Source organism: Canis aureus, chromosome 16 (genome assembly GCF_053574225.1).
Source record: "Canis aureus isolate CA01 chromosome 16, VMU_Caureus_v.1.0, whole genome shotgun sequence".
NCBI lineage: Eukaryota > Metazoa > Chordata > Mammalia > Carnivora > Canidae > Canis > Canis aureus.
Genome location: NC_135626.1, coordinates 59,017,323 through 59,031,544, shown reverse-complemented (window position 1 = coordinate 59,031,544; position 14,222 = coordinate 59,017,323).

The window sequence follows — 14,222 nt, the reverse complement described above, 5'->3', positions numbered from 1 at the left end:
TTCCCCACTCAGCTTTGCAGGAAGCGTTTGCCACAGGGCGCGGGCCCCCTGGGTACCAAAAGGAAGTGTGTCACCCTCTCAGCTCCTATCACGTGATCTGGCAATCCAGCTGCTTCTGCGGCTCTGTGGTAAAGCTAAACCGGACCAGCCACACAGAAAATCATGGCCAGGAATATTCCACAGGCTCTCACTGACATCAGCTCCGGTTTGGGCCTGAGGCCGCCTCTGGCCTAGTCTCCAGTGACCAACCCCACATCCTGGATACTTGGGAGGCAAGAGATTGTCCCTTTCTGCGGCTGCAGCCAGCCCTCCACCCCACCCAACTATGGCACTTGCTCATCTCTGCTGGTTTGGAGACCGCAGACACCTGGTAAAAGACTTCACCCAAGGGAAGAAAAGCCGCATCAAACTGCCTTAGGCAGGTGCCCAAAGGGAACTGGGAATCAGGAAGAGGGATCTGGCACCTCTGCCGTTGGGGAGCAGGAAAGCAGAGCAGGCCAAGGGGATGGGTGTGTATATGGTTTTCCTGGGGCTTTTTGTTGTGCAATGTTTTCCACTTTCACTTCTCTCAAAAGCTAAGATGTGTCCTTGGGTTGTTCCCAAAGCAAACAGACAGGGGGCTGGACACGGCCCCAGGCTGGACACTGCATTGGCGCTGGTCTAGGGCCTTTCCCCCTACCTGAGGCCAGACCCCTTCTGCCAAGGGAAGGTGAGGCGCCCTCTCACCCCGACCCAAAGAAACCCAGAGAAGCCGGTGCTGCCTGGCCTCTGGGGATGCCTGCCGGAGGCACCCCACTGACCCCTGGTGGTCACCTGGGGGATGCGTCCTCTCCTCTTCCATCCACACCTTCTGCATCCGTGCCATTTGGGGGGTGGTTTAGATTGGGGTCAAAAGAAGGCCGCTGGATGCCCTACTTCGCCCTACTTGCTGCACAAAGACTCGGATGCTGGAGTGGGGCTTGCCCACCCCTGCTGCTCATTATCCACATCCTGAAAATAGAACTACCCCTTCCCTGGAGGCTTGCCTCTTGAAGGTCAAACCCTTTGATTCTTTCCAGACACAACCCTGGTAACCTAAGCCACGATTATACAGGATGGGCCGGGACCGCTGGGGCCAAGGAGGGGACTTGGGGGCAAGGGACGCTGTAACCTGATTGCACACGTGTGTGCCCCTAAGCCTTTGTGCATCAAGGGGAGTGACGTGCTGATCCGACGGGAGAGCCGTTTCCAAAAGCAGAATTCCTTGTTCTCGCTGCTCACAGCCCCAAAGTCCTGGCCATGGCCACGTGACTGGCATCTTGAGAATGAATTAAGATGTCATTTCTCCTTCAAGGCATCCTCAGATGATCCTGGCAGGCTTCTCTGAAACTCACTTTTGAAACGGAATGGGGAACCAAGTGATTGCCTGTCAACGCTTACAGAGGAATTAGTTAGTGAATTTTTTTTAATTTTTTATTTATTTATGATAGTCACAGAGAGAGAAAGAGAGAGAGAGAGAGAGAGGCAGAGACACAGGCAGAGGGAGAAACAGGCTCCATGCACCGGGAGCCCGACGTGGGACTCGATCCTGGGTCTCCAGGATCGCGCCCTGGGCCAAAGGCAGGTGCCAAACCGCTGCGCCACCCAGGGATCCCCATGAATTTTTTTTTAAAAGCAAACCAAAAGGGAAAGGCCCCGGCCAGGGCTCCTGAGCAGCGAGGAGCTGATAGGTGGCTACAGAGCACCTCTTTTCTCTTGTCTTCTTGTCTCCTTCCTAGAACTGCAGTCATCACATGAAGTCCTCAAGACGTGCCTGTGGGCCGACCTCTCCTGACCGCAGGGCCCCAGCAGGTTCAGCGGAACGGCCAGGAGAGGGAGCCGCACCTGGGTGCCAGGTGGCCGCTGTGCCGCTGCGGAGAGCCCGGAAGGGCACGTCCGACGCCTCACGTCCTCCTGGCTGGGCAGGCCGGGTCCCGGGAGAGAGGGACAGATGGCCCCGGTGCAGAGTTAAAAGGGCACATACATCAGTCTTCCTGACTCGGAGGGCCTAGGAAAATCCATGGCATTAGAACTCGGCATTTGCAAACAAGCACAAAGATCCTCAGATTTTAGGCTGAGTTCCAGGGCCATGTGACAAGTATCTGTGACTACTCGGTTCTCAGATTGAGAGCTTTGAGCACTCAAGGAAGGGAAACAATATCTGCAAAATGTGAGTAACGTGGGATCGGGTCTGCCTCCTTCAGCTCTTGGCAGGCACGGGTGATATTCCCCAGGGGAGAGGCATGTTACGTCCTCAGGGCTGCATCTCGTACTCCCATCGGCAGCCACAGCAAAGCCCAAGACCTCGAGGGCCATGTCCCTGCAGTCTCGGGCATTTCTGAAATGCTGGAGCCCTGAGTGGAAGGGTGGGGGTGGCTAATTCTAATTCTAGACCAAGACTCACATATGTTGCAAGCTTTCAATAAACATTAGCAGGTCAACCATGAAAAAAAGGACCTAACAGAAGTAGAAAGCAAAGCTAGCATTACCCACCAGCCCTTGAGAAAAATATATTTTAAAGTGAGGTTCCTGGGGCGCCTGGGTAGCTCAGTGGTTGAGCGTCTGCCTTTGGCTCAGGGCGTGATCCTGGGGTCCTGGGATCGAGTCCCGCATCGGGCTCCCCGAAGGGCACCTGCTTCTCCCTCTGCCTGTGTCTCTGCCTCTGTCTGTGTGTCTCTCATGAATAAATAAAATAAAATAAAATAAAATAAATAAAATAAAATAAAATAAAATAAAATAAAATGAGGAAGAAACACAGGTGTGGGATGAGGGACTGCCCCAGGTGCCGCTCACTCCACTCACACACACTCTCTCGTGTGTGTGCACCTTTTCTCAAATAAATAAATCTAGAAGAAAGAAAGAAAGAAAGAAAGAAAGAAAGAAAGAAAGAAAGAAAGAAGAAAGAAAGAAAAAAGAAAGAAAGAAAGAAAGAAAAGAAGAAAGAAAAGAAAAGAAAAGAAAAGAAAGAAGAAAGAAAAGAAAGAAAAGAAGAGAAAAGAAAAGAAAAGAAAAGAAAAGAAAAGGACGAGAAGAGAAAAGGACAAGAAGAGAAAAGGAAAGGAAAGAAAAAGACCAGGAGATGGGATGTGGGACGCCTGGGTGGCTCAGTGTCAGCGCCTGCCTTCGGCCCAGGGCATGATCCTGGAGTCCCGGGATCGAGTCCCACATCAGGCTCCCTGCATGGGGCCTGCTTCTCCCTTTGTCTGTGTCTCTGTCTCTCTCTCTCTCTTTGTCTCTCATGAGTAAATAAGCAAAATATTTTAAAAAATAAAATGAGGCTCTTTGGAGCCCCCCAGGTGGCTCAGTTAAGAGTCCAACTCTTGATTTCAGCTGGAGTCATGATCTCAGGGTTGTGAGCTAGAGCACCACATGGGGCACTCAGCAGGGAGTCTGCTTGTCCTTTTCCCTCTGCTCTTCCCCTTACTCGTGCCCAGGATCTCTCTCTCTCATAAATAAATATAATATTTTTTCTTAAAAAAAAAGTATTACATGAAAAAAAGCCAAGAACAAAGGCCATCTATTTATTTATTGTGTGATTCCATTTATTTGAAATATCTAGAATGGGCAAATCTGAATTTTAAGTAGGCTTCACATCCAATGTGGAGCTTGAACTCACAACCCTGAGATCAAGAGTTGCATGTTCTATCAGCTGAGTCAGCCAGGCGCTCCCCAGAATGGGCAGATCTGTAGAGAAAGCAGATTGGTGGTCGCTAGGTGCTGGGGTAAGGACATGAGTACTTGCTTAGTGGTTGTGGGTTTTATTTTGGGGGTGATGGAGATGTTTTGGAACTAGATGGACGTGGTGGTTGTACAACACTATGAATGCACTAAATGGGACTGAATTGTCCATTTTGTGTTCTGTGCATTTCACCTTAAGTTTTTTTTTAAATCTAATTTTATTTTATTTAAATTCAATTGATTAACATATAGTGCATTATTAGTTCCAGAGCTAGAGTTCAGTGATTCATCAGTTGCATACAACACTCAATGCTCATCACATCACATGGCCTCCTTGATCCCTGTCACCCAGTTACCCCATCCCCCATCCCCCTCCCCTCCAGTAACCCTCAATTTGTTTCCTATGGTAAAGAATCTCTTATTGTTCTCCCTCTATGATTGATTATTTTTCTCTCCCTTCCCCTATGATCCTCTGTTTTGTTTCTTAAATTCCACATATGGGTGAAATCATATCTTTCTCTAATTGACTTATTCTGCTTAGCATAATGCTCTCTAGTTCCATCCACATTGTTGCAAATGATAAGGTTTCATTTTTTTGTTGATTAATATTCCATTGTATACATATGCCACATCTTTATTCATCTGTCGATGGACATCTGGGCTCTTTCCATAGTTTGGCTATTGTGGACATTGCTGCTATAAACACTGGGATGCAGGTGCCCCTCACCTCAAGTTTTTTTTTTTTTTTTTAATAAAGGACTTGAAGGAAAGGGTGGTGCCTTGGGATTATTCTTTTGTGATGCACAAAACCATTCTGAAATTCTGACTTGGGAGGTGTTAAAACACTACCCAAGGTACTTGTTAGAGATGGCTGAGGCGCGCTTTTTTTCAGGCCGGTTGTGATAGGTATAGGGACCTCCACGGTGGGGTCTGGGGGTGGGGGCAGTGGGAGGCAGAGAGGCGCCTCAACTCCAAACACAAGGAAAAGTGGGAATTCATAGCCAAAGAGCTGGCGGGGGCCGGTGGATGGAAATTCCTAAAAGGAAACAGGAGTAAGGCAACATTCTGGCTCAGCCCACCTAGCCCACCTTGCCGAGGCAGCCAGTCATCAGACATCACCTGGGGGTGGTGCAGGTGAGCGACCTGAACAGACTTGGAAGGTGATCAGATGTGGAGGGTGGGGCATTCTGGCAAAACTGACCAAGCGGGATTCTTGCTAGAACTGGACCCTGCGGAGGAAGGCTCGAGGGGAGCCCAGGGTGGGAGGCTCAGATGAGCCATTGAGACCAGGTCAGGGAGAAAGTGTGATCCCGCTGTCCTCTCCAGCCAGTCCCTCCCTGGCACCGAGTCATTGGAATCCAGTACTTTGGCCTCACGTAACTGCCAGGGGCAGCCTCCCTCTGCTTACCAGGATGAGGGGTGCAGCCAGCACGCCGGTGGCATTAGTGGGAGGGACCTTAGCTCCTGTAAAATACAGTGCCACCTGCGGGGGCCCTAAGGGCTGATCTTCGGCTAACCCTCGCTCCTTTTTTCCTTTTACTTCTCTGTGTTTTTCCCAGTAGGTCTGCAACACGTGGGCTGGGTTCCTTATCGAAGTCTAAATACCTACAGAAAAGCGCACAGATCATAAACTATGAATTTATGAGCCAACGCGCCCATATTAATAAAAACAAAAACATCCTAGAAACTCCTTGTGCCCCCTTCCAACCCTGCTCCTTCTCCATCACACCCCGCCCCCCGCAAGGATAACCACGTATGTGATATGTTTTTATATTTGGGGAAAAATACTTAAAATTTAACCTAATCTAATTTGACATTAGAGATGGGGGAAAAATTTCTTTAAGTAGGCTCCACCTCCAACATGGGGCTTGAACTCACGACCTCAAGATCAAGAATCCCAAACTCTACTGATGGAGCCAGCCAGGTGCCCCTAGAAATGGAAAACTTTTGAGTCCAGTCTTTCTTATCTGCAAGGGCTTTACCAGCTGGCCCAGATGTGGTAAGTGCTGAGAGGGTTCTAAACTGGGTTTGGCCTCGGGATGTTCCTAATGGAAAGCAGAGAGGAGGCAAAAGACGGTAGTTACCAGCTCTGCTGATGGCCGGAGCTAATTCCAGGGTCACTTAGCACTGAGGCTCCCAAACAAGGCAGCACATTGGATCCCCCTGGGGATCTCCTAATGCGCAAATTTGGGAACCGATGACTCAGCATAAGAGGGGGGATCAGTAGCCTGTTTTCCAAGCAGGTTGGCAAACTCAAAGAACTTTCTGTAAATGCCACAGGAAACTTCTTGAAGGGCATCATGAATCATCACGGTCCCAGTGACTACTTCACGTTTGGGACTGAATCAGGCATAGTACAGACGTGATGCATACCATCACAGCCTCTCCCCACATCCTCCCAGACGCTGGGGTGGAAATGTGGGACTGGTGACGAAGCTGGCTGCCACCCAGGCTCCATGAGAAGGGGACAGGGGGGCTCTGGAGCTATTACAGTCGCTCCCACTAGGTGGTGTCGAAGCAGGAGCGCTCGTGAATAAAAAGTTCAATTAAATCTTATTTCCCTGTTGAATGGCAATACAATTTTATAAATGCTTTTTCTTAATGTCTAATTGGTATTTAATCACCAGGGGACTCTATCCTCCCATGTGTGTCAGTGAGAGATAAAGTTGCCTTCCCACCAGGAGGACTTAAGAACTTGACCCTGGTCAAGGGTCCGAAGCCTCAGATGCTTAGCTCTGAATTTCCCAGCCCCTTCCACCTGGCCACGTTGTACTTGCTGCCATCAGTTAGTTTTCTAACAGCCTGACCATGTTTGTATAATGAGTGTTTTGGGGGCACCTGGGTGGCTCAGTGGGTGAAGCATCTGCCTTCAGCTCAGGTCATGATCCTGGGGTCCTAGGATCAGGCCCTGAACTGGGCTCCTTGCTCAGCAGGGAGTCTGCTTCTCCCTCTCCCTCTGCTCCTCTCTCTCTCTTTTTCACACACACACACACACACACACACACACACACACACACTCTCTCTCTCTCTCTCTCAAATAAATAAATAAATAAATAAATAAATAAATAAATCTTAAAAAAAATATATATATAATGACTGCCTTGGAATAGCAATTTGAAATTTATGGAGGATTAGAGAGGAGAGAGCAACTGTCAGGTGAGGAAGGGAGGTGCTGAAATGCTCTCATGCTTACAAGTTGGAACGAGGCATAAGTTGGAACTTGAACTTGTGTTGGCGTTTGACTTGTAGCTCTCCAGCAGCCAAGCTATCCCTGGTGTGAACCCTTCCTGGGCAATCACTAGAAAGACAATTAATTTTTCATCCAAGAGAGGAGCATATGTGTCTGAAAGCCCTGCCTCCCTGGGGAAGTGTTCCAGTTATCTGTGTCTGAATAATAAATCACCCAAAAACATAGTGGCTTGAAGCAATAATTTATTGGGTTCACTGTAGGTTGATGAAGCTCAGATGGGTGATTCTCACTTGGGGAGTCGTGTGGTTATGGGGGCAGTGGGCTAAATATCTGAGATGGCTGTCTCATGTGGTGACATTTGTGGCTGGCTGTCAGGGGGCCGGCAGCTGGGCCTATGGGCCAGAACAGCTCCCTGTGGTCTCTCCATGCATCATGGCAGCTGGGTTACAACAGGAAATGTCTCAAGAGCAATCATTCCCAAGAGATCCAGGCAGAAACTACGAGGCTTCTCATGCCCCCACCTCAGAAGTCCCAAAACCTCCCTTGTACCACATTTACTGCTCGAGTAAATCATTAAGTCCTGCCCAGATTCCAGGGGTGGGGATTAGGGCCCCTGCCGCATGGCATGAGGCATGAGCTCACAGAGAGAGAAGGAATTGATGGTGCCCATCTGGGCGGGTGTCGGTTACTTATTTCAGGAAGTAAGAATTGGTGCAACTTTATTTTTTTTAAGAATTTATTTATTAAAAAAAAAAAACAAAAAAAGAATTTATTTATTTATTTGACAGAGAGAGAGAGAGAGAGAGAGTGAGAGGTGGGGCTAGGGTCAGAGGGAGAAGCAGACTCACTGCTAAAACGGGGAACCCTGACTCGGGGCTTGATCAGAGGACCCTGGGATCATGACCTGAGCCAAAGGCAGATGTCTAACTGACGGAGCCCCCCAGGGTCCCCGGAGTTGGTGCAACTTTAGAGAAATGCTTTGCCCTTCAGGAAACTGGTATGTAGCTTAAGAATAGACTCCTTCAGGGCACCTGGCTGGCCCTGTCAGTGGAGCATGGGACTCTTGATCTTGGGGTTGTAAGTTCAAGCCCCACGTTGGGTGTAGAGATTACTTAGAACTAAAAATCCTTAAAAGGGGGCACCTGGCTGGCTCAGTCGGTGAAGCATCTGCCTTCAGCTCAGGTTGTGATCCCAGGGTCCTGGGATCGAGTCCCACATCAGGCTCCCTACTCAACAGGGAGCCTGCTTCTCCCTCTCCCTCTACCCCTCCCCCTGCTTGTGCTCTCTCTCTCTCTCTCTCTCAAATAAATAAATTAAATCTTTAAGAAAAAAAACTCTTAAAAAAAAGAGAGAGACTAGATCCTTCAAATACATTTTCAGGAACCCCAACCCTTGTTAATCAAGGCCCCGGCTTCCTTGATCTTGGCGCTTTAACTGAAACCAGCTGTCTCTACATGACATTTATCCTTAAGCCCCTCTCTCTGCTGGAGGCCGCTGACTTTCCACTTCCTTCTTAATACAAGTGGTTAGCATTGATCAAGCTCTTGTATTTTGTGCCAGGAAGTGTGTGCTTTCACTAAGGAGCCACTTTCACTAAGGAAATGTGTCTTGTTGACCTGTACATGAGCAAAAGGTCTTATTTTTTCTAATAGCTACTACCCACCGTGCTCTGTCAAAATCCCCTTTCTCACTGGGCAGAAAGCGCCCCCTGAAGGCCCTCAGTCTCCCTTCTAAACATTTTTGGTTGTTAACCCAGCCCCACTTTGGTGTTTAAGACTTGTTCTTTTAAAAATCCAAACTTGGGGGGACGCCTGGGTGGCTCAGCGGTTGAGCGTCTGCCTTTGGCTCAGGGTGTGATCCCAGGATCCCAGGACCAAGTCCCACATCGGGTTCGCTGCAAGCAGCCTGCTTCTCCCTCTGCCTGTGTCTCTGCCTCTCTCTGTGTCTCTCATGGATAAATAAATAAACTCTTAAAAAAAAAAAAAGTCAAGCTTTTCTCAATTACCTCCATCCTTCCCCTAGGCAGGCCACACCTGAGGCCCCAGTGTGAAGAAGCAGGGACATGTATGTCTCTAATACCGCTGCGTCCCCCTCTTCTGTGCTTACTTGTGTGAGCTTGAGGCAGAGAGGAGAGAGATGGAAACCAGGTATGTGCCCTCCGGTGACTGGCCGGTGGCTGCGATGTGGTTGTTTTGGGCTCTGGGCCTTCACTGTTGATCTAGCACATTCTCTTAGAGCAGGGTTCCCCATCCTCAGCGCTATTGACATTTTGGGGGCTGGATCATTCTTTGCCATGGGGGCCTGGCCTGTGCACAGTTTAGCAATATCCCTGTACCCTAGAAGCCAGTAGCTCCTCCCAGCTTTGCACAAAAATGTCTGCAGGCATTGCCCAATGTCCCTTGGGGGCAAACGACCTGGTTGAGAACCACTGCTCCGGAGACGAGATGTGGACAACTGGGGGCCCCACAGGCCTGCCCACAAGACACTCTCTCCCAAAGGGCTCTCCTGAGTTACACATCCTTGCTCACCATTGTGTGACAATATGCAGAGCATTGCTGACCAGGAAGGCTCACCCGAGATTTGGGATCTAAGAGTTTTTATTGGGGTTTCATTGTGTGGGCACTTTAAGTTCTTGACCATCGATTGAATGCAATCTCCAGCCCCCTCTCTTCCCAGCAGGTTGAGCTCATATCACATGGTTTGTCATAAACTATTTGGGGGGCAGGCAGGGGGCCCAGCATGAATAGCAGACTTTCCGATCACTCGGGAAATTCCAAGGATCTAGAGGTGACCTCTTAGGACCCAGGGACAAAGGCCAGCCAAGTTCTTCATTACACACAGGGTTTACAGTGTCAGTGCTGAGTGACATCCCAGCTGGTCCTCTTCTGAACTTAAAATGTAAGATGCATTTTATTTTTGGCAGTGGGGTCTGGCAATTCTTGGAAAACAGGAGAGATCCCACCGGGAACCTCCCTCCATGTCGTCATACCCGCACCATCTCATAACCCTGTGGCAGGTGTTATCACGGTCACTGTTTTACAGATGAAGAAACACAGGGGGCACCTGGGTGGCTCAGTGGCTGAGCATTTATTTGGCTCAGGTGTGATCCCAGGGTCCTGGGATCAAGTCCCACATCGGGCTCCTCAAAGGGCATCTGCTTCTCCCTCTTCCTCTCTCTGTATGTCTCTCATGAATAAATAAATAAAATAAAATAAAAAAGAAGAAAAGAAGAAGAAGAAGAAGAAGAAGAAGAAGAAGAAGAAGAAGAAGAAGAAGAAGAAGAAGAAGAAGAAGAAAAGAAGAAGAAGAAGAAAGGAGAAGAAGGAGAAGAAGAAGAAGAAGAAAGAAGAAAGAAGAAGAAGAAGAAGAGGAAAGAAGAAGAAAAGAAAGAAGAAGAAGAAGAGGAAAGAAGAAGAAGAAGAAAGAAGAAGAAGAAGAAGAGGAAAGAAGAAGAAAAGAAAGAAGAAGAAGAAGAGGAAAGAAGAAGAAAAGAAAGAAGAAGAAGAAGAGGAAAGAAGAAAAGAAAGAAGAAGAAGAGGAAAGAAGAAAAGAAAGAAGAAGAAGAAGAAGAAAGAAGAAGAAGAAGAAGAAAAGAAGAAAAGGAAGAAGAAGAAGAAGAAGAAGAAGAAGAAGAAGAAGAAGAAGAGGAAAGAAGAAGAAAAGAAAGAAGAAGAAGAAGAAGAGGAAAGAAGAAGAAAAGAAAGAAGAAGAAGAAGAAGAGGAAAGAAGAAGAAAAGAAAGAAGAAGAAGAAGAAGAGGAAAGAAGAAGAAAAGAAAGAAGAAGAAGAAGAAGAAGAGGAAAGAAGAAGAAAAGAAAGAAGAAGAAGAAGAAGAAGAAGAAGAGGAAAGAAGAAGAAAAGAAAGAAGAAGAAGAGGAAGAGGAAAGAAGAAGAAAAGAAAGAAGAAGAAGAAGAAGAGGAAAGAAGAAGAAAAGAAAGAAGAAGAAGAAGAAGAAGAAGAAGAAGAAGAAGAAGAAGAAGAAAGAAGAAAGAAGAAGAAGAAGAAACACAGGCGTGGGATGAGGGACTGCCCCAGGTGAGCCAGGTGAACCAGCAGAACCAGGACTGAGTGCAGGTGTGTCGGACCCCAGAGCTGCCCCCTCACGGGCCCTGACTCCTGCCCTGACAGGCATAGCGTCTTCATCCCACCAACTCCCCACACAGCCTCCAAAACACCTGTCTTCCTCCTGCAAAGCCCTCCCTGCTCTGTGCTGTGGGGGTGAGAGGCTCCCCCTCTCCTCCTCTGGAACATCTCTGTCTCTACTCACAATATTCCCAGCTCCCACTCCTTCTGAGAACGTGTAGGACCTTGGGATCTGGGAACTGGATGCCTGCCATAATCTCTCTCTGGCCTAGAACATTCTGCAGCCTCAGCTGACCTCAGCCCCCACTCCCACGGCTGTGGCTGGACCACACCCCTTCTCACGTGCTGAAGTCTATTGTGCCACCTGTCCTGCTTTTCTCCCTCCTCTGGCCACACTTTCATTCAGGCCTACCTTTAATTTTTATTTTCTTTTTTTTTTTTTTTTTAATTTTTTTTAAATTATTTATTTATTTATGATAGTCACAGAGAGAGAGAGAGAGAGGCAGAGACACAGGCAGAGGGAGAAGCAGGCTCCATGCACCGGGAGCCCGATGTGGGATTCGATCCCGGGTCTCCAGAATCGCGCCCTGGGCCAAAGGCAGGCGCCAAACCGCTGCGCCACCCAGGGATCCCTTATTTTCTTTTAAAAGATTTTATTTCTTTTAAATAATCTCTACACTCAATGTGGGGCTTGAACACGCAACCCTGAGATCAAGAGGTGCATGGTCCACCGACTGAGCCAGCTGAGCGTCCCTAGGCCTATCTTTAAACCGTCTGCTAAGGGTCCCACTCCGTGGGTTTCGGGCAGCCCACCAGCCTCTCCTTCCAATCACTGTTACCAGGGGAGGTGCGGCCACTGCTTCCTGCCGTTCCCCTCTCCCTCTCCCCCCTCCACCCTCCGCATGGTTTGCTTTCCCCCATTTTTGTCCTGTGATACCCATTTCACAATTCTCTGTACTCAGCTCTTTGTTAAAGGAACAAACATTGGGGCCCCTGGGCGGCTCAGTTGGTTAAGCGTCCAACTCGGGCAGGTCGTGAGATCGAACCCCAAGTTGGGCCCTATGCTCACCGAGGAGTCTCCTTGAGATTTGCTCTCTCCTTCTGACCCTCCCCCCATCTCAATCAATCAATCAAATCTAAATCAACGAATGTGGTTCCTTTTCCCAACTGCCTCCTGACTAATAAATATGTATAGGGGATCCCTGGGTGGCTCAGCGGTTTCGCGCCTGCCTTTGGCCCAGGGCGCGATCCTGGAGTCCCGCGTCGGGCTCCCGGCGTGGAGCCTGCTTCTCCCTCTCCTCTGCCTGTGTCTCTGCCTCTCTCTCTCTCTATGTCTATAATAAATAAATAAAAATAAATTAAAAAAATATAAATATGTATAAACATTTCCCACCTTCCTTCACTTAGTAGCTCATACATGCCAGACCCTCTTCTAATTGCCTAACAGGTACTAACAAGCGTACCCCTCACAAAACCCTTCTAGGTTGGAATTATTAATAATTTTTAAAAAGATTTTATTTATTAAAAAAAAGATTTTATTTATTTATTCATGAGAGACACACAGAGGCAGAGACACAGGCAGAGGGAGAAGCAGGCTCCATGCAGGGAGCCCGATGCGGAACTCGATCCCAGGACCCCAGGATCACACACTGAACCGAAGGCAGACGCTCAACCGCTGAGCCACCCAGGCACTCCCCTAGGCAGGAATTATTATTACTCCTGCTGTATAGGAGAACAATGGAGACAAATGAAGACATAATTATTTACTCAAAGTCACAAAGCCGGTAAGAGTCAGCTCCCAGAGTCTGGCTCCCAGGACGATGCCCATTCTGTGCAACCTGCAGCCTCTGGGAGAGTCTCTGGGGCAGTAAAAGACTGTCTGTCTCTCCCTCCCCAGTATGTCCCAATTTATGAATGGGCCACAGCTATTGTTGGACGTTTGTACCGTTTGGGGGTCTCCGCTGATAGAGCCTAGACCCACTGGAACCTGCAATGTGCCAGGCACCTTGTGACTCAGTTATTTGGTCCATGATGCGTTATAACCTGTGTCCTTAATGTTCATCTCCCACCTTCTCAGGCTCCTCTGCCCATGGCTTTTTTTCTCCCTTGGACTTTCTCTTTGACCCCATCTTGCCAGCTGCTAGAAATCTGGTGATATAGGCAAGGGGTCACCTCTCATTTGGCAGGAGCTTCTGCAGAAGCTCCAGAAGGCACTAGAAAGCACCAGAAGGTTTCTCCTTGAACCAAAGTCTTCAGCAATGTATGGATATCTGTGAGACCCTGTAAGGCCTCCAAAGAGTTACTGAAAACCCAGGATGGGTGGGTTCTGTCCTAGGGAGGACTCCTCACTGTAACTCCATTTCAGGTTTTCCAGCGGCCATCCCAGCAGCTGCTCCCTACCACTGTCCTTGCTCAAGTTGGGAAGGGTCACTCCCTGCGTGCTTGGCTCGATCTGCTCTGTATTTTGCTCTTGCCCCCAGCATGGTTTCTGGTGTCCTGTAGAGAGAATCAGCTCCAAGATCCAAGTTGGTATTATTTTTAGAAATAAAGATCATTCCGTCTCAGCTTGCTGAGGCCTGTTCGGAGAGAGAAAGCAGAGAAAGGCTTCATGTTTTTCCAAAGTTCAAGTCGGAGTGGTGCAACGTGGAGGCAAAATTCCTGAACCATTGCCTGAAATGTTCTCTTTTGTTGCAAAGATGACCTTGCCTTGCAAATAATTCACCCATCGGGGGACAAGGCTGAGCAATCCTAAACACACCTCTCTTTGTCTCATTCAGACCATTCTTGGACAACTCTTCCCGCCCAATCTGAACCCGTCCCCCCTTCATCTTCACGTTTTTAGAACAGAGGGTGTTGTGTTCCCACTGTTCATGCAGACCGGCGGTGCATCTAACAGCGGTGTCATTGTTTTTACACTTGAAGGCTGGAATTAGGTTGAATATGGAAAATGTCACCTTGTGCTGAGCAGAGCTGCTTTCTTCTTGCAGGAAACGCTCACTGGCTCACTCGGCAGGTCCGGAGCTTCAACCGTCAGCTGGGTCTTACAGAGAAACAAAAAACCTGAAACTGGTCAAGTGAAGTCTCACTTCAAACGTCGAAGAGGACATTCTTTAGAAAGGGAACTGAGAGGGGACTCCCAGGTGGCTCAGTCGGTTAAACACCCGACCCTTGATTTCAGGTCAGGTCATGATGTCAGGTTGGGGGCTCGAGCCCCATGGCAGGTTCTGTACTCCGTGTGGAGCCTGCTTAAGAT